The sequence below is a fragment of the Monodelphis domestica genome, chromosome 3, assembly GCF_027887165.1.
Source record: "Monodelphis domestica isolate mMonDom1 chromosome 3, mMonDom1.pri, whole genome shotgun sequence".
Taxonomy (NCBI): Eukaryota; Metazoa; Chordata; class Mammalia; order Didelphimorphia; family Didelphidae; genus Monodelphis; species Monodelphis domestica.
In genome coordinates this window covers 359130264-359151174 of record NC_077229.1, presented here as the reverse complement: position 1 = coordinate 359151174, position 20911 = coordinate 359130264, and positions in this window count along the sequence as shown.

The window sequence follows — 20911 nt, the reverse complement described above, 5'->3', positions numbered from 1 at the left end:
ATTTAGAACACTTTTTCATGTGTTTAATGATATATATATATAAATGCTGATGATTTATGTGGGTTTATATATATATCCTACAAATTTGCTAAAGCTGTTGATTATTTCCACTAGCTTTTTAGTTGATTCTCTAGGATTCTTTAAGTAGACTATCATATCATCTGCAAAAAGTGATAGCTTGGTCTCCTCATTACCTATTTTAAACTCTTCAGTTTATTTTTCTTCTTTGCTACTACTGTTAGTGTTTCTAGTACAATGTTAACTAATAGAGGTGATAATGGGCATCCTTGTTTCACTCCTGATCTTATTAGGAATGATTCTAATTTATCCCCATTGCAGACGATTCATGCTGATGGTTTTAGATATAAAATTCAGAGTTATGTTTGACACCTGTGTATTCCCCAACATTTTGATATCTTCTCCACAGCTCTGACAAAAGGAATCTCAATGGATAGAAAAAAGAAATTTGAAGAGTCTGGTGGTGAAGATTTTAAATCTTTTCAGAATCCATTGTATTATGAAAGTCTCTGTATTTGATTTCATTTTGCTGATTGTCTGCTTTAAGATTAAATTTTGTTGTTTTATTTTTGTATATGAATTTATTCAACAATATTCTGTTACACTGAATCATTTTAATCTACTCAGTATTAACTATTAGTTATATTATTTACCTTTCCTCTATAAATATACTGGACAAATACTATTGAATAATCCCATTAAAAAACATCTTTTTTGTCCATTTTGGTTTTGTAAGTTACAACATAGAGGATGGATGGACTTCATCAAGACTGGTTAAAATTGTATCACAACTTTTGGAAAATTTAATGAGCTAAATATCTTAAATTGATTTTAAGGGATCTTTATACATTATTTTTAGTTTTTTTTTCTTTTAACAACTCTGTCTGGTCAATTTCCCTACCTCTTAGTTATTTGAAACAAGAGGTAAATAATCCATTTTAGTAGCTGAAGTAAAGCACTATTATAATACCCACTTCTGCATTTGTAAAAATGTGAATGGATGGGACATAATAGTCTCATACCAAAGGAGCTGGGAAGTTGATCACAAAGCATTGTACCCTTAGATTGCTCCAAAGAGGGAGAATCTCTCATTTGTAACTCTTCTGCTTATTCTACCCTTCCACCAGAATGATCTAGATGATTGGTGATGTTTTAGACCCGAAATCAACAGTACAGAGGTTTTTTTTTTTTTTTCTAGACTCCTCTGTCACATTTTTTTAGTGATGGCAGTAATTTATTAAAAAACAAAACCTCAGTCAAAGTTGAAATATTGCTACACCTGAAGAATTTGTGATGAGTACCCACTAGTTTTAAATGTCACACAGCAGACTCCTGTGAATACTAATGATAGTGGGATTGTTTCCTATTGTCATTGAATGGACTATTATAACTTTGGGTACTTTGATATTTCTTTGAATGTGCATTATCTACTGTATTATTGTTTTATTTTGAAAATTGTTTGCACTTACATAGTGGATAAGTTAAAAAGGAATTGGATATCATTTTTTATGAGAAACCTTTGTATTCTACCTCTCCTTGGCTGACACAGTGTGTCACTGATTTTAAGCTATATATTTTTTATTTTTAAAATACTTTTTTAATTGTTTTTCCTTGCATGTTCAATACAGTATCTGAGTTTTATTTTTTCTCTTCTTTTTTATTTGAAGCACATGTCACCAGTATTGAGATTTTCTTCATTTTTTTTTATTTTTCAGTAATATAAGTTGAAAATACATTTGCCCTGATGTCAATGCATAGCCAAAATGCTTTAGACTATAAAAATAATACCATTGATTGCTAATGAAAAGTTATGGCACTTTGCTTAATGATTCTGTTTGATTCCAGGAGAAGAGAATGCAAAAAGAGACATTGAATGGTGCCAAAGAAACACAAAGCTACTTGCATAGTGTGAGATTTAAAATTGTTGTGATTGTAAAAGAGTTAAGGGAATAAACTTTGATAGATATAAGAGAGGGTGAGTAAATTTGATCACAGGAAATATGTTAAAAGAGTTAAGGGTATAAACTGTGATAGATATAAGAGAGGGTGAATAAATTTGACCACAGGAAATATGTTTTGAATACGGTGTCTTGTTTTTAAATCAATATATGAGGTGGTCACCAGGGAAATATTCCCAATTATTCAATATGCCCAAGTCAACTGGGTTTTATAGAGCATTTAATTAATAATGCAATGAGTAATCAAAGAAAGAGAGAGAGAGGTAAAGGAAATAAGTATGAAGGGCCTTAAGCCAACGTGGCCTAGACCTGAGTCTTAAGAGAGAGAGATCAGTCAGTTAGTCTTTTATCACTCATCACAAGTTCTGTCTAAGCAAGGATTCTAGTGACAGCAGGCCAGCTCCATCTCAGCTGATTTCACCAAAGAGAGTTCCAGCCAGATTCCTCCTCAAAGAGAGATCCAGCCAGAGACTGTTTCAAAGGGCCTCTCTCCAGAGCCTCCAGAGGGACAGAGTCCCCTCAGAGGAGCTCCAGTGAGACCTCCTTAGAGATTGTCCTCCAAGAGCTTCCCTTCTCCAGAGCCTCTCTCAAGAGATTCTTCCCAAGCGATCCTCATCAGAAATCCTCCAAAAGGATTTTTGCCTCAAAAGATTCTGCTCTTTTTTATATAGGGGTTTTTCTCCCATGTCATCTCCCCTAAGTCCTTACATCTACCAATCACAGTAGATGTTTTCCAAAGAACTGCCCATCTGAATTCCTGCTAAGTCAACTAATGTCCTCAGTAAGTCTGAATCAGAGAAAATGCTGCTCTGTCTACTAATCCCCTCAGTAAGTCTGAACCAGAGAAAACACAGCTGAGTCAAGAACTCCTTGCTTCATCATAAGCATGGGTCCAAGTACTTTCATTGTTTAGCAAGGAGTTTTCTCCCCTAAAGCAGTCTTAAGTACAGTTGGAGTAGAGGTCCTCTCATTGCAAGGAGTTTTCTCCCCTAAAACAGTCTTAAGTACGGGAGGAGTAGAGATCCTCACATTTCTGATACTGGCAAGTTCTCACATCAAAATGGGGAATGTTTCCAGTAGGAAATTTGTTCCAACGGAGGATTCCTCAATGTGGAAATTTTAAACATTCACAAGTCTGAGAAATTTCAAGATTTACAGTCCCCCCTGATGATCATTGGGAGACTAGTCTCCCCATTGATCATTTAACATAATCAATTTGTAATCCTAAATGCACTTCTTACTATAGATATACACAATATTCAAATTTCTAAAAGGAATTAGAATAGTGAGGGAGGAAATAGAAAAGAAAAGAAAGCAAAACCAATGTTTTGCTAGGAGCATAGACAGAAAGCCAAATTAGGGGCAGTCCCTTTGGCATAAATGTGTACATTTACAATAAATGTTCATTCAAAGTTCAGTTCAATCAGTCATATCCAAATTTCATTCTTGATCTGGATGAAGTGTAGGTTTTCTGGCATCTTTCTGCAACAGTTCATTCTCTGGATATAAAAGTTTCAAGCTTCTTTCTTGAAGATCTTTTCTTGAACAAAATCAAAATTCTTGGATTTTTATAAAAATACAATCTCAAACAAAAAATTCAAAAATTCCTAGATTTTAAATTAAGATACAATCCCTCCTGAAATAGGTGTTAAAAATCATGCAGTTCAACTCACAATGCAATGTTGAATTATGGGGGTGTATGAGTCAATTATCAAAAGAAGAGAAAAAACAATAAAAAACATAAGGAAAAAAATTCAAAATACACCCTTGTATAGGTCCAATAAAAAGTAGTTTCTATCTCACAAGTCGGTAGGACAGAATGCAGTAATATTTCACTTAGCCATTTGTAGCCAAGACTACAGGAAATTGCCTTAATATAAGAAGAAAAGTAACTAGAATTCTATTTTGATAGGGAAATGTCATTCCCTCGTCTGATTTTTTTGTCATTCTCAGGGATATAGGGAGCCAGTGTGGTAGTCAAATTTTGTACTTGTATGATTACTTCGTAAAGAGTGTAGATACAAGGAAGACCTATGACCTAACATATGTCAAGTATCTCAACCTCTAGTCTCACATTAGTATTTCTTGTGTGCTCTTTTTGGCACTATTCAGGTTAAGTCTGTGCTCCTTGTTTTTATCCCATTTTCTGGAATCAGATGCAAACATTAATCATAGTCCTATAATATTTTATCAATAAATGGCAGGTTCCCATAGTTTAAAGCTTTTGCATTGACATTATAGCAATAATATATATATATATATATATATATATGCATATATATATATATTTGTATTACTGCAGAAAAAATATTAATTATATGTACCTTAAGTACAAAAATGAGAAAAATCAAATATTCTAATCAATATAAAGAAAAGAAATAATAAAAATAAGGAAAAAATCAGTAATTCAATGTGTTCTCAAAAAGCAGCATCCATTTGTCTATGGATTATTATCTCCAATTCATATTATAGGGTGCAATCAATCAGTCTCAGCAGAACATGCTTTCTTCACATGTGAGCAGTGAATCCAAGAGTCCTTTTCTCCAATTTTTATAGATGTTGGAGTAGTTAACAATATTTGGAATGGTCCTTCCCACGAAGGTTGAGTTGCTCCAGTTTGCTTGAAATTCTTAATATAAACTTTATCTCCTGGATTCAGGTCATGCAGAGAAAAGGCTAGTGGTCCAGCTTGTACTGCAGCTCCGGATTCATGAAGTTCACATAGTTTGTGCTATAACTCCTGTATATAGAAAGCAATAGTAATATCTCCCCCTAATAGTGAGGTATATGCAGGGGGGAAAGGTTTAGCCTGTATAGGTGGATGTCCAAAAAGCATGTCAAATGGTGAGATGTGTAAGTCTCCTCTAGGCCTGCTTCTAAGATAAAATAGGGCCAGAGGTAGGATTTCAAGCCATTTTAAATGGGTCTCAGTGCATAATTTGCCAATCATAGTTTTAAGTTCTTTATTCATCCTCTCAACTTGGCCTGAACTCTGGGGATGATATGAAACATGGAATTTTGGAGTTATCCCCAAACAAGTATATATCTGATTTAGAACAGAATCAGTAAAATGACTCCCTCTCTCGGAATCAATATGTGCTGGCAGGCCAAAGCGAGGAATAATTTAAAAGCACCTTAGCAAAAAAAGCCGTCGTGGTTCGGGTAGCAGAAAATTCTTTCGGCCATCTGGTTAGTTGATCCACAATTACTAGACAAAATTTATAACGTCCAGCCTTTGGCATTGTTATGAAATCTATCTGTAGATGTTCAAAGGGTGTGTAAGCCAGAGGATGTCCACCAAAGGCTTTTCCACGAAATGCATGTTGGTTATATGCCTGGCAGGTAGAGCAGGCTGAACATACTTTAGAGGCTATAGTAGTTATGCCAGGGGCTATCCATACTCTCTTGACAGAATCCATGATGCCCTGGGTGCCAAAATGACCATTTTTATGAATACATTGGCAAATTTGGTAATAGAAACTTCTAGGGAGCAGGGGTTTTCCTTCAGATGACACACATACTCCATTAATCTGTTTTGCTTTAAATTTTTGTTTCCATTTTTCCACTTCCTTTTCATTATAGGAAAGTGGTAGATTTAAAATCATTAGTGGTTGTTAATGTTAAAATTAATTCAGGCCCTTCTATGGCTGCTAGCTTTGCAGTGGCATCTGCTCGATCATTTCCTCTAGAGACAGTGTCAGTGCCACCTGTATGAGCAGAACAATGAACTACAGCTAGGGCTTCAGGAAGCTGGAGAGCAGAAAGAACTTCATTAATAATTTCTGCATTAGCTATAGATTTTCCATCTGAGGTTAAAAATCCTCTCTGGAGCCATAACATTCCAACTGAGTGACAAATGCCAAAAGCATATATAGAATCCATATAAATTGTTGCCTTTTTATCCTTGGCAATTATACAAGCTTGCTTCAGAGCTATGAGTTCTGCTCCTTGAGCGCTAATGTTAGAAGGTAGTGAAGCTGACCATTCAGTGGCAAATTCTGAGACTACGGCAGCTCCAGTGTAATGTATGCCATCCCTCATAAAAGAGGAACCATCGGTAAATAAAATCAGATCTGCATTGTCTAAGGGAGTGTCCAAGAGATTATCTCGAGGCTTTTCTGCCATGGACACTAATGTTTCACAGTTATGTAATGGTTCTCCTGAAGCTGGTAAATCTGGAAGCAAGGTGGCAGGGTTAAGAGTAGCACAACATTTTAAGGTAATGTTTTCACTTTTTAATAAGGTTATTTCATACCTTGTAATTCTCTGCTCTCAGAGTGCCTGTGTTCTATGTTTTATCAATAATGCTTCTACCTCACGTGGGCACATTATTGCTAATGGACATCCCAATACTAAATCAACAGTTTTTGTCACTAGTAAGGCTGTAGCAGCTACTCCTCTAAGACATGGTGGTGCTCCTGCTGCTACTGGGTCCAGTTGATCAGAATAATAAGCAATTGGGCGCTGAGAAGGTCCCAAAGTCTGAGTTAACATGCCAGAAGCTACTCCTCTTTGCTTATGCACATACAAATTAAATGGCTTGTTGTAATCTGGGATGCCTAGACCAGGGGCAGACATGATAGCCTTTTTTAGATCTGATAGAGCTGATAACTGTTCAGGCTCTAATTTGAGGGGTTTGGGAACCGAATCTTTTGTTAATGCTATAAGGGGTTTAGTAATTTCCCCATAGCAAGGAATCCATTGTCTGCAAAACCCTGTTGCTCCTTAAATTGCACTCAACTGTTTCTTAGTAGTAGGAGCTCTTAAATTTTGAATATTCTCAATTCGTTTTGGAGAAATATAACGAGCACCCGCAGTCAAAATGAATCCCAAATATTCTACTTTTGGGAGATACCACTGAACTTTATCCTTCGAGATTGTATGTCCTCTTTTGTATAATTCCAAAAGAAGGTGTTTGCTATCTTTTTGACATGTTTCTGCATATGTTGAAGCCAAGAGTAGATCATCTACATATTTGATTAATTTGCTATTTTTAAATGTTATATTGTCTGTGTCTTGGCTCAAAATTTGCTCAAATAAGCTCGGACTTTCCACATAACCCTGTTGCAGCCGATTCCATGAATATTGTGAGCCCTTCCAGGTAAAAGCAAAAATATGCCTGGAGTTCTCATGTATAGGTATGGAAAAGAAAGCTGAACACAAGTCTACTACTGTAAAGTATGTAGCTATTCTAGGAATAGAGGAAATAATAGTATTTATGTTGGAAACTATGGAGTTTCTTTATAATGTGATTATTCACAGCCCTCAGATCCTGTACAAATCTATAGAGGTGCTTTCCATCAGGCCCTTTTTTTGGTTTTTTAATTGGCAGGATGGGCATGTTGTATTCAGATTTGCAAGGGATTATTATTCCCTGTTCTATTAATGAGTTAATAACCTGTGTAATACCCTCAATTGCCTCCTTTGAGAGGGGATACTGAGGGATGGAAGAAGGTGGGCTAGATTTAGTTTTTATCTGCACAGGATCAGCAGGTTTAAGTAAGCCTACATCGGAAGAAGATGTGGCCCAAAGAGACTCCAGTATATCTTTAGGTATTTCAAAAGTGGAAGGCTCTTTTGCCTCCTGGTTTTCTGAGAGAAGTACAAGGAGTAAATTTAAAGATTCTTCTAGTACTTCCAATGATAAAGAACACTCTGGTGAACAAGTTATTGTGGCTCTGAGTTTTCATAGAAGGTCTCTCCCCAGCAAATTTAAAGGGGAGTCAGGAATTAAAAGAAAGGAATGTTGTACTTTGAGGGGTCCTACAGACACCATTCTAGGGGCAAGTTTTTTCAACTCTTTGGGGTAACTTTGTGAATCAATGGAATAACAATTTAAATCTGGTACATTCTTCAATACAGACCTGGTAGCTCCAGTGTCTAATAGACAATCATAATAAATGTTAGGTACCTTTAAGGTAACATGGGGTTCATTAGTATGGGGAGAGCAGTGGATAGGGACAATGGGTAGTAGGACATCATGGTCTGGAAAATCAAAGATTGTATCCTCTTATTCCTGTGCCCCAGCCCCCCCCCCCAGATGCCATTATAGTGTTTGGGATATTCCTTGGGCACCCCCCTGAAGGGCAACTTGACTATTTTTTTGATGAGTTCCATTTCTTATATTTTGTTCTTGGGTATTATCATTTTCTTCATTTGGAGCATTGTCATTATTTTCCCAGTTCTGTTAGATTTAAAATAGTTTTGAGCATTAAATAGTTGTAGATAAGAGAGTGGGAGCCATAAAATGTGATAATTAAAATGTTTGTGAGCAAGGGAAATATATAACAATTATGACTGCTGAAATATGTTTTCTACTGTGTCTTGGTTTTATATAAATATAAGATGGTTGCCAGGTAATATATTCCCAATTTATGAATATGCCCAAGCCAACTGGGTTTTATAGAGAAATTTAATTTATAATACACTGATTAATCAATAGAAAAAGAGAAAGTAAGAAAGGAATAAGAATGAAGGGCCTTAAGCCAATAAGGCCTAGACCTCAGTCCTAAGAGATAAATCAGTCAGTTTGTTTTATCACTCACCCAAGATCTCTCTAGGTAAGGCTTCTCATGCCAACCTCAGGCTCCACCTTCAAGAGAGCCTCCTTTCAAGAAATGTTTTCAGAGAATTCTCCTGCTGACTCCTCCTGAGTTCTCTTTCCACAGCCTCCTTCAAGACCTCTCCAGAAGCTCTCCCTCCAGGACCTCTCTCCTCTCAGACCTCCTTCAGAGCATCAACCTCCCTTCAGACCTCCTTCAGAGCCAGCCCCCTCAGTCCTTAGACACCGCTCTCTTTAAGGCAACAATCTCAGTTCCCTCCCCTCAGTTCTCACATCTACCAATCACTGTCGATGTCTCCCCTGTGCCAATGGTGGCTCTAGTTTAACCCAGGACCACCCAGAGGTCTCTCCCCTTTGCACATGTCTGTTGAAGGTCATATTCTCAAATAATTAAATCTTGATTTTTGCTGCAGCCCTTCCTAAATCCTGTTACTCTGATTAGGATGGAGATTGTAGTTTCCAAGACATAGTTCTGTCATTCCAATTATCTCTATTGTATCAATTCTAAAATCAATCATGACTCAAAGAACTTCCTGTTCTATGCTTAACCATAGGTCAAAGCCCTTTCCATTGTTTAGCAAAAGGTTTCTGTCCTAAAGTAGTCTTAAGTAGGGAGAGAAGGATCCTCCCATGCCAAGGAGTTTCATATTCCAATAGAGTTCTTACTATCAGTAGGAAATTTTGTTCAAGTATGAAATTTTCCAATGGGAAATTTCCAACATTCATAAGTCTAAGAAATTTTAAGGTTTACAGTTCCTATTTCTATAATTCTGGTTTCTAAAGTCCTTATTTCTATATTCATTAGTTATTTCCATAATCATTATTATAATTTCTAAAATTTCTAGAATTCTGGTTTCTATGACCATTATCATCATTATAGTTGTTCTGGTTTCTGTGACCATTATCATCATTTCTATAGTTATTATTTCTAAAGCTATTATTAAACTGTGTATTCCTTCCAATCATCTTAAGAAAGGTTCTACATTCCATCATTTTGTGGCCCTTCTTCTCACAGAAGTGGCAAGTTACTGATTTATTTGTGAATTCCTGCAAAGGGGCTATAGTCCCTCCCTTATTTTTCAATTGTCTCTTTAACATTTCAATTCTTTCTTTAAATCTTCCACTGATGTGTCGTCTTCCTCAGGTCTTTTTACATGACCTTTATAAACATAGGTTGCTACTCTCCTCAATTCTTCAAGATCCATAGAGTCCCAATTAGGGCAGCTAGTTCTAAAGTAGTCTTTTACCATTGAACAACAATTCTTAGGAAATTGCCTACGTATTTGTCTAATGTCTCTTTCTCTGGATAAATCAAGGTCCATATATGTATTCCCTATATCAATAAGTCTGTCCATAAACTGGGAGGGTGTTTCATCAATATGTTGTCGGTTTTTTTCAAATTTTGACCATTTTTCAGGTCTATCAGAGAAAGCTCTCATGACTGTCAATAGTGCTTCTCTGGCCTGGTTTCATATTACGTAATCTAGTTCAACATTGGGGTTCCAATGTGGATCTTCAGTTGGCCAATAGTGTCCTATTCTACCTCGCTTTTGATTAGCCAGAGAGACAATATTATTTTTCTCTCTCTTTGTTAATAATTCTTCTAATATATTCTCATCATCCAACCAAGTGGGGTCAAAAGTTCTGAATATGTTCTCTAATTTTTTTTATAATTAATATTGGTTCATCCTCAAATGATGGCATATCTTCCTTCAATTTTTTTAAATCCTCAGGGGTAAAAGGTTTATGATGTCTTACAGATACCAAGTTTCCATTCTTATTAAAAGTGGGTACTTCCCTTAAAGGAAATAAGCTATCTAAATTATTTGGTACTCCTGTTTCTAGGCTTCTTGCTCCATTTTCAATTGGGTAAGTCTGAGAAATAGCAGAGTTGGGCACATTAAAAGGAAGTGTTTGTTGTTGTCCCATGGTGCCAGAAAATTCAGGGGTAGGGTGTGAATTTAGGTTGGAATGTGAACTTAAAGTAGATTGTGTAGGATGAGAAGGAGGAACCAAAGAAGAAGTGTGAAAGGATACAGAGGTGTTTGGATTGGATGAATCAGTAAGGTATGAAGTAGAGGGATTAAGATCAGAAGTATGGGTAGGGTGTGAACTTAGAGTTGATTGTGTTGGGTCTGAAGCTTGGGTGGGGTGTGAACTTAGAGTTGATTGTGTTGGGTGGGAAGCATGAGCAGTGGGAGGAGTGGGTGGGTTTTCTGAGGCTGAGGGAGCAGGGGGAGGGGTGGGTTCATTAGAAGCAGGGGGTTCTAAGGTTGAATTGGCAGGAGGAGCTGTGTCCAGAGTTTCTGATAATGTTCTTAATTCTCTTTTAATGCTTCTCATGAAAGCTACAATCTCTCCCTGACTTTCCTCTATAAGTTAAAGCTGAGTATTTAGTTCTACATATTGTTGAGTAGTAGAAGGAACACTCGATTGGTTTGACTGAGAAGTGGGTTTTGTAAAGAAATACCATATTACAGCTATAACAATCAAAATCCAAAGGGGGAGTACTGTGTTGATATATTTTGCCATAAATCCCATGGTATGAGAAATTTTAGAGAGAAAAAGAATGCAAATTTTACAAGGTTGGTCATGGAGCTGAATAGCCAGTTGTTAAGTATGTTGTGAACTGGCTGTAACCACATATTTCTAAAGTAAACACATGGGGAGAAGGACAAGGCCAGAACTTTCCCCAGGTTTGTCTTAATCTTAATTTAGGCAGTTGTCCCCTAAAGGAAAGGATTTAGAAAAAGTTCTTCTAGCCTGGACTTTAGGGCCCTGTTGCTAATATCTAAGACAGCTTAAACTAAGGAGAATCAAAAAGGGTTTTTACTCACCTATTCTTGCAGCTGTATTTTTGAAGCCAAGTTAAAACAGAAAACAAAAGGCAAGTAATAAAGTAAAGAGATAAAGGAAAGAGATTTCACAGAAGTCTTTTGAGGGATTTATCACCAACTTCGTGATCAGCCATAAATTGTTATATTTAAAATGGTTGATGTTGTAAACTGTAGTGAGTTAAAGTGGTGGAAGATACAAATTATACTAGATATAAAAGAGGGTGAGTAAATTGTGACCACAGAAAATATGTTTCACTAGAGTATCTTGGTTTTTAAATCAAATATAAGGTGGTCGCCAGGGAAATATTCCCAATTATTCAATATGCCCAAGTCAACTGGGTTTTATAGAGTATTTAATTAATAATGCAATGAGTAATCAAAGAAAGAGAGAGAGAGATAAAGGAAATAAGTATGAAGGGCCTTAAGCCAACGTGGCCTAGACCTGAGTCTTAAGAGAGAGAGATCAGTCAGTTAGTCTTTTATCACTCATCACAAGTTCTGTCTAAGCAAAGATTCTAGTGACAGCAGGCCAGCTCCATCTCAGCTGATTTCACCAAAGAGAGTTCCAGCCAGATTCCTCCTCAAAGAGAGATCCAGCCAGAGACTGTTTCAAAGGGCCTCTCTCCAGAGCCTCCAGAGGGACAGAGTCCCCTCAGAGGAGCTCCAGTGAGACCTCCTTAGAGATTGTCCTCCAAGAGCTTCCCTTCTCCAGAGCCTCTCTCAAGAGATTTTTCCCAAGAAATCCTCATCAGAGATCCTCCAAAAGGATTTTTTCCTCAAGAGATTCTGCTTTTTCTTATATAGGAGTTTTTCTCCTATGTCACCTCCCCTAAGTCCTTACATCTACCAATCACTGTAGATGTTTTCCAAAGGACTGCCCATCTGAATTCCTGCTAAGTCGACTAATCTCCTCAGTAAGTCTGAACCAGAGAAAACACAGCTGAGTCGACTAATCTCATTAAGAGAAAACCTGCTCGACCTTTATAGATACCTAGCATCCCATTGTATCAATTCTAAAAACAGGCGTGGCTCAAAGAACTCCTTGCCTCATCATAAGCATGGGTCCAAGTACTTTCATTGTTTAGCAAGGAGTTTTCTCCCCTAAAGCAGTCTTAAGTACAGTTGGAGTAGAGGTCCTCCCATTTCTGATCCTGGTGAGTTCTCACATCAAAATGGGGAATGTTTCCAGTAGGAAATTTGTTCCAACGGAGGATTCCTCAATGTGGAAATTTTTAACATTCACAAGTCTGAGAAATTTCAAGATTTACAATAGTTCCAATAGAGCAAAAGGTCAAAGAGACCAAAATAATCCTATGTGGATTGATGACATTCTTTTTTTTTAACCTTACCTTCTGTCTTGGAACCAATTGGTTCCAAGGCAAAAGAGAGGTAAGGGCTAGGCAATGAGGGTCAAGTGACTTTCCCAGGGTCAAATAGCTGGAAAGTGAATGAGACCAGATTTGAATCTAGGACCTCCCATCTCTAGGCCTGGCTCTCAATCCACTGAGCTACCCAGGTGCCCCAATTTGTGATGTTCTGTGCAAAGAGCACTAGGACTTAATCATGTGTGAGATTCAAGGTTGCAGCTGTTTAACATGGTTTAAATGCAGTTCTTCCTTGTATCACAAACTCTGTATAAAATACATGACATCAATTATTCTGGTTTCTTCCTGGTTCACATTTGCTCCTACAATCTAGTGCCTTTTCTCTCTTATAGTGTGGCAAATTCCTGTAGTCTTGGCTGGAAATGGGTAAGTGAAATATTACTGCATTTTGTTCTAAAGTCTTGTGGGATAGAAATTACTTTAATTGGGCCCTGATTCAAGGATCTGTTATAAATTTATTTTTCTTTTACTTAGAATTTTTATACATAAGGTTTTGATAGACTATATTTCATCCAAAAGTTATCTTTTCTTTTTTATTTGGATTTTTTTGATTTTTTTGATTTCTCTTGCCCATTGATTCATATTCCTCATAACTCAGCCATGCATCCATAAGTGATCCCTGTGTTTTTCAACACCCTCTTCAGAGGGGGGATGATTAAATTTTGTAATGCAAAATTCTTTTTGAGAGTATTTCTCTTCTCATCCCTTTTCTAGGATAGTGTGTAATTGAAAATCTGTACCCTAAAAATCTACATTTCCTGAAAGCCCACTAACTTCCTGTCATTACAAACCTTCTCTAGATAGAGGATATTAGTGAGTGAGCATTCCTCTTGGTTCTCTTACTTGGTCTGGCAGCCAGCATGGTGTAGGTGGTAAGCTAAGAGGGGGATTTTAAATGAGCTAATCAGCCATGTGCACATGGTCTTTATTTTGTATCTTCTTTATTCTTTGATTTCTAATGATCTTTAATAAATCTCCTAAATATAACATTTTAATTATTAATATTTAATTTTAGCTTTTGCACTGTTTAGTCTGGAAGCTCTTGAATTTGGCAATTACATTCCTGGGGGTTGTTTTTAAGTATTTAATGTAGAGGGTATTATATGAAGTCTTTCAATGCCTATTTTGCCCTCTTGTTCAAGATCATCAGGGCAGTTTTCTTGAATAATTTATTGTAGTATGATGTCAAGATTTCTGTTTATTTCTGTGTTTTCAGATAGATCAATGATTCTCAATTTGTCTCTTCTCAATCTGTTTTCCAAATCATTCATTTTCTCAATGAGATATTTTATGTTTCCTTTTATTTTGTCAGCCTTTTTCTTTGCTTTATTAATTCTTGCTCTTTTGTGAGATCATTGGCTTCCAATTGCCCAATTCTGGTTTTTAAAGACTGGTTTTCTGGTATAGTATTTTGATTTTCCTTTTTGTTTTTGTCTATTGTGATTGAAGACATTTGGACAGAGACAGAAGACATGATATGCAAGGTAAATAGGGCAAAGACACATGGAAACCAGCTCATAGGGGGAGATGAGAGAAAGAGAATTCCAGGGAAGTTTGTAGAAGGGACAGTTGGACCCCCCAGTTGACTGGATTTCACTTCTGTCTGAAGGTGGTTTGAAGACAGACCACTTCATCTCCTCTCTGACCATTACCTTTCTACTTCTATTGTGAGCTGAAGAAATAGTTAGTCTCTCCTAGAAAAGACCCTGGCAAGGTTATTGCCACCTTCCCTCTGAGGAAGATATTTCATTTCCTTTTTGTGAAGAGACCTTTTCCAAAACCTTCAACGGATATTACTACTTAAAAAATTAGGGAAACCCTTTTCCCTCTTTCCCATCCTCATCCTTATTCCCTTCTCTCCAACGGAATAAAAGATCCTTTAACTAAAGAAATTAGGTTGAAGTATTATTGTTATTAGAGAGGGAATTCAACTTACCATCTGTGAGGAACACCTCCATTACGTTGCTTGGTGAGAAAGAACGGGAAGTGGCAGGGAGGGGTTAGGATTCAACTTCTTTCATTCAACTACTTCCTGGTGTGACATCTTTTGATTTCCTCAATTATATCTCACCGATTTCCCTCTCTAGTACACAATACTGCTTTGCGTGGCTTCCAGCTGTTTATTTTGGTTTCCAATTGGGAGTTCCTGTCTTTTAAACTGTTATTTTCTTTTTAAACTATTTTTCACTTTTCTTGCCAAAAGATTTCCATTTCCAATTTAAGTTCTTCAAGACCTTGTGGTCAATTTTCATTTTCTTTGGAAGGTTTGGATGTGTTTTTTTGTTTGTCATCTTCTACTGTTACCTCTGTAGTCTGGATTTTGTTTTTCACTATAAAAATTATCCAGGATCAATTCCTTCTTCTTGTACTTATTGTTTGGAAGTTGTTTTTCCTGGGCATTGTTTGTCATCACTATGTTGGTTTCACCTTCCCTTTCCAGTCAGAAGTCTGAGTGAGGAAGGCAGACTCTCTGTTTATGGAGATAAGGAGTGCAGTTTTTGCCTGAGGCCACCTCTCAAGTCTCCCCACCTTCTACTGTGTGCTGCCCTTCTCTGTGCTATCTCCCTGCCCAGGATCCATTCTCTTCAGCATACTGGGGTCACAAGTCTAGCTTTTCTCAGGGATAGGTCCTTGGTGGTTTTAGTCATCTGCCAAGAACCTAGAGGTTCCCCTCACTTACTCATTTATTCTAGCTTGCCAGCTCTGACTCTGGCTCCATAGGTGAGGTGGGGAAAGACTGATCAGCTTGTGTTTTGGTGGAAGCTATTTCACCCCTTTATCATGTGGAAATGCCCAAATCCCATGTACCTTCAATTCTGCACCCTACCGTGAAGTCCCTTCGTTCATATGAATTTGGATTTTTTTGTATTTTTGATGTAGTCTATATCGGTAGGTGATGAGGAGTGGAAGAGTCCTGCATCTACACTGCAGCCATATTAAACTGGAAGTCTCATAACATGGTTCTTTAATCCAAATTTTGTAAACAATGTTAACATTATTAATGTTTGTATTTAACACTAATTTCCAGACTTTTATTTTATGGTCTATACCTATGGTACTATAGGCGAAATGTAACGATTCTTATAGGTGATATAGTTTATATAAAAAACTTAAGAGAACAGAAGCAACTCAGCCTCCTAGGAAGGTCCATTCCAGATACCTATCATCAAAAATGATTAGCTCTGTATGTCAAGGACAAGACTACAGATACAATTGGATACTGGTTTTAAGGACATTGAAATTCAAGAAGACTACACATGGATAATTGGACAATTGGGCATATTTATAAGGAACCGTGGATTATTACAAAGACTACCAAAATGGACATTTTAAGGATACTGATCTTTCCATTTAAATAAAGGTTTCTTGTACACACAGATTGGAAAAGGAATGTAATGGGTAAGTGTATAATTTATATTATGTTGTTTTATTATGTTATTTGTTATATATTATGTTATAGGATTTATTAGTTCTATGTAGAAATAATTATAATAGTAATACATTTAGAGTATTACAAAAAAGTTATAAAAAGTTAAAAATAACTAAATGATAACTTGTGAATTTTAGATTTACTCTACCCTGCTTAGTCTAGAAATCAGGAATGTATACACCCCTACTTAAGGATTAAGTGTTGAGAAGGATGGCCTATGACAGACATGTGCTAGCAAATGACAAATTAGAAACAATTCACTGACCCCCTGGTCTGTCCAAAGTCAAGCTTAAGCAACCATTGGTACATGTGAGACACAGGAAGTGATGTAAAAAAAATCTATATATTCGAGTGACTTCCTTTTGCTGGTCTCCTTTTGGTGGCAGAGGCATTGAGCTCAGGGTCTCTCTCTTGGAGACATTGGGTACAACTAGAGGTGTGGCTCATAGCTGCCTTTTGGCATCTTGGAGGCTTGGTGTGGCTCAGGTGAGGCATCTTCCCTGAGATCTCTGGTAGTTTAGGATGATTCCTTTTTTTCCTTTACCTTTCCTAAAATACTATCTTCCAAGGAGGCCCCTCATCTTGGAGGAGGCCTCGGGGCTGGAAGCCAAGCTAGATTAAATCTTGGAGAATGCCTCATGGCTGAGGTTCTCTGAACTCCCCTTGGCTCAGACTAGGTCGGAGAAATCTTATACCCTTTTCCTTCTCTCTCTCTTCTTCTTAATTCCTTCCCTCTATATTAATTAAGCCACCATAAAATTCCCAAACTGACATGAGTATTTTTATTGGGTTTTGAATGGCGACCATAAGTATAATATATTAGTCAAAAATCCCTGAATTTACCCCTTACAGTTAGAGACCCCTTGCTGTGCTGCTTGTCAATGACAGTTAGAAGGGCGTGGCCAAAGGGAGTTAGTGAATTGGAGACAGTTGCAAAGGGCTTTTTGTTTCTGGGTCCTCTAAGGGAGAGCAGTGTATGTAGCTTGCTCTCTTGGGCTCTGTGAGGAATCAGAGAAATGGATTTAAGGCTTTAATAGCCTTAATTATTATTAATAACATGGGTAGATAAGGTAGATAGATAGTGGTTATATCATTAGATAGTGAAAATAGGACAGTAGGTGAGGGCTTTGACCTAGCAGAAGATACTGCCCTCTGAGGCAGATAAATTTAGGGTTTTCTAGAAAAATTTAGTCAGGATTGGGATCTTGGGTATAGTTATTAGCTATTGTAAGATTATTTTCAATTTCCTCTTTCCTATTTCCTATTGTAAGGGGGGGAAGAAGAGAAATGGGTTGCAGGAAGTAAGAGAGAGGTTTTCACAAGAGCTGGCCACATGCCAGGAACTAGTGATGCTGGAACACAGAAAAGGGATAAAGAGAGAACATCAACAGTTACTCAGGACTCTTGGATTTCCTGTCTCTTGAGCTGACTGGAGATTTTGAACTTCCCCTCGCTTGAGTTGAGAATTTTTTGAATTCCTGTCCCTTGGAGCTGAATAGATTTATATCTCTCTTGTTCCTAACTGAAGAAACCCTTCCTTGCTTTAAATTCATACTGTTCTTGTATGCTGAAATATTCCTGTCTACTAAGAAGAATCGCAACCCAGTTAACCTGAGCAAAACTACAGTGCTGGTGAGACCTGAGCCCAACTCTGGCCTGGTCCACCTATAGTGAATCCAACCACTCTGAATTCATTCCTAAATATATTTGAAGACCTGTTACATACTAGAAATCAGTCTGGGAGGATTAAATAGCATTAGGTTTAGCTAGTCAAGATTTTGGGATCTAGACAGACAGGCTCAGTTAAGCTGAGCGTCAAGATAAATAAGTCACCTCCAGGAGGAGGTTTTGGGTGGGAGGCTAGTGTAAATTTCATTAGAGATAGGGAATCTTTCTCCTTAATTCTCCATTCATAATATCTTGTTTTCAAGAATAAATCCCTGTTCCTGTTTTTCAACAACTTGTCTGCTATATTGAACAGTGGAGTGGTTCCACTGAGGCAGGCTCACAGGCCTATTTCTAGGCCTTAGTACCAGGAGTACTAAGGACTCCAATAACCTTAGTATCTCAATAACATCATTAACACCATCCATAGTAGAGTCAATATTTCAGTGTCCATATATTCTAATAATAAACTGTTTAATGTTTAATAAAGTGTGCACCAGATTTTGATCACACTCATGCCCCGCCCCCATTTTAACCTTTCAAAATACACATGGACAAGGTAATGATATCATTTTGGAAAATATTGCATTTGACATATCATAGAAGAAACGTCCACCATATAGTTATTTAAAAATAGAATTTAGAAAAGTGAATTGAGCTCTGTATGCAGATTTAGGAATCAGAAATGAAATGAATTAATTAAATCTCTCCAAACATTACTATTAGTAGTTTACTTTTTCCCTCATGTATTAGCAATCAGTAACACAAAGTATTATTTTGCAGACTTTTCACCTGAAAAATCTTTTTGTTCATTCTTTCTTTTCTATCTTTCTTTTTACCTATTTAGATGTTCCCTCTCTAAAAGGGGCCCTTCCATGATAGATCTGAGATACCTGTGGTGCAACTGTACTACTGTGCCTTCATTTCTAAAAGGTTGCTATGATTTCAATGCAAGCCACATGTGAGAATATAATGTCTCTTCTGTACTCTAATATGTGCATTAGAAGAATACAGTGTTATGGAAACATTATTTGATCATACGTTATTTTGAGCAAGTGATTTTTAGATAGAAATATACTATATATGTAATAGGAATCTTAGGAGTAATGCATTAGCTATATTAATGTATTTGTTATGTTATTTTTCCTTAAGGATTGAAAATTATGGTTTTTAATTTCACTCTAACAGACATTATTTTTCAAAATGTTTTGCAGCTAAATATTTTCAGTCACTTCTATTTACCACAAAAGTAACAAATTCCTAACATTTGAAAGTCAAGAAAATTATTCAAATTCATTGCATATATTTCTAATGTATTGCTTTGAATATATGCAAGTTATATATGAAACCTATTTATACGGTACCAATGGGAAATAAAAGTCATCAATACTTTAGGTTGTTTACGTGAAGGTAAAGTAGTAAGTGCATTTTCAAACATTAAATGCAGAAGTTTATTTCTTTAAACAATAGGATCATACTAGTGAAATCATATATATATATATATATACATATATAGGCATTTTCTAAAAAGTTAACAAGTTTATATTTCAACTAACATGGATGACAAAAACAAAACTGATTTACTGTATATACATGTTTTAATGTGCTAAAATGTTTGTCTTCACTCCATGACATAATGGATTGTGTCAGTATCATTTTTTAAAAAAAATTTCAATTAAAATTACCTTTCTACTTTTTAGTAGTCACATTAATCTGTGGAAACATTTTTATATTTTCCAATTAAACCTCTAGTAGCATATGAAGTTTTATCCACTATATTGTTGCATCCTCAAAACTCTAGACTAAAACTTGTATAACTTTATCACACAATATTTCCCATGCAAGATCTTGCATGTGGCAGACACTCAACCTATATTTGATGTAGCATTCATTGAATGAAGTAAGGACTTTCTAGGAAGACTAACATGTAGATTTCATTAACTTTCAAAACTCTGACATATTTTATAGTGGTTAATTTTTAGTTTGCCAAATAATAAATATTTTGATATATATTATTTTTCATTAACAATCATAAGAACTAGACTACATGGGTTTGTAGATTTCCCTATTCCATAACTATACAAATAAGACATAAATTTCAAGGATCTTCTAATTAGCTCTTATACACAGAAATATTTTTATCTTTCATTTGACTGTCTCTTGCTTCTGACTTAATTAGCTGGAAGTAAAGTTAGAAATCTTCTGGAAATGATGAATGATTCCTTTTAAAGGCAGAAACTCAAGATCAGTGAAGTTATATGGTATTCTCAAGGCAACATATTTGGTAAATAGCAAAGCCTGCAGTCAATCTCAGGTGGAATGCATCCAACTATCCTGCTACAAAGCTCTGCTACCTAATTCACTCTAATAATTTTAATAAGTATTTCTTTATATGCATTCTATAATCAGTTATTTAAAATTATATAACATTATTTCTGTCTTTTCTTCTAAAGAGTTAGGGTAGCAAAGTAGTGTGAAAGCCAGGTCTAGAGATGGGAGGTACTGGGTTTAAATATGACTTTTGACAATTTCTAGCTATGTGACCCTGAACAAATCACTCAATCCACATGATCTAGTTCTTATCTCTTTTTTGCCTTGGAACCAATACACAGTATTGACTTTAAGGTGGAAGGCACAAGTTTAAAAAGATACTAATATTACAAAAGAATTTGCTAGGACCCTTTGACCTCATTTCTTGAATATTTTATGTAGTAGAGGGAGTTAGTGGACTTATCTTTTTGATAGAATTCACTTGTAAATTTATCTAATTCTAAAGATTTTTCTAGGGAGCCATTTTAGTATGTGAAATGTTTTTTTTTTTCCTCTAAAATATGATTTATGCTTGTATTGTTAATCTGGGCAATTTAAATTTTTATAATTATTCACCTATTTTACTTAGATGGACCCTTTTAGTGGAATGTAATTAATAAAATAATTATTAAAAATGTCTTTAATTTCATCTTCATTGTTGGTACATCTATCATTTTCATGTCTGGAACTGCAAATTTGGCTTTCTTCTAAAAAATCAATGAATCCATTGTTTTATCTATTTTATC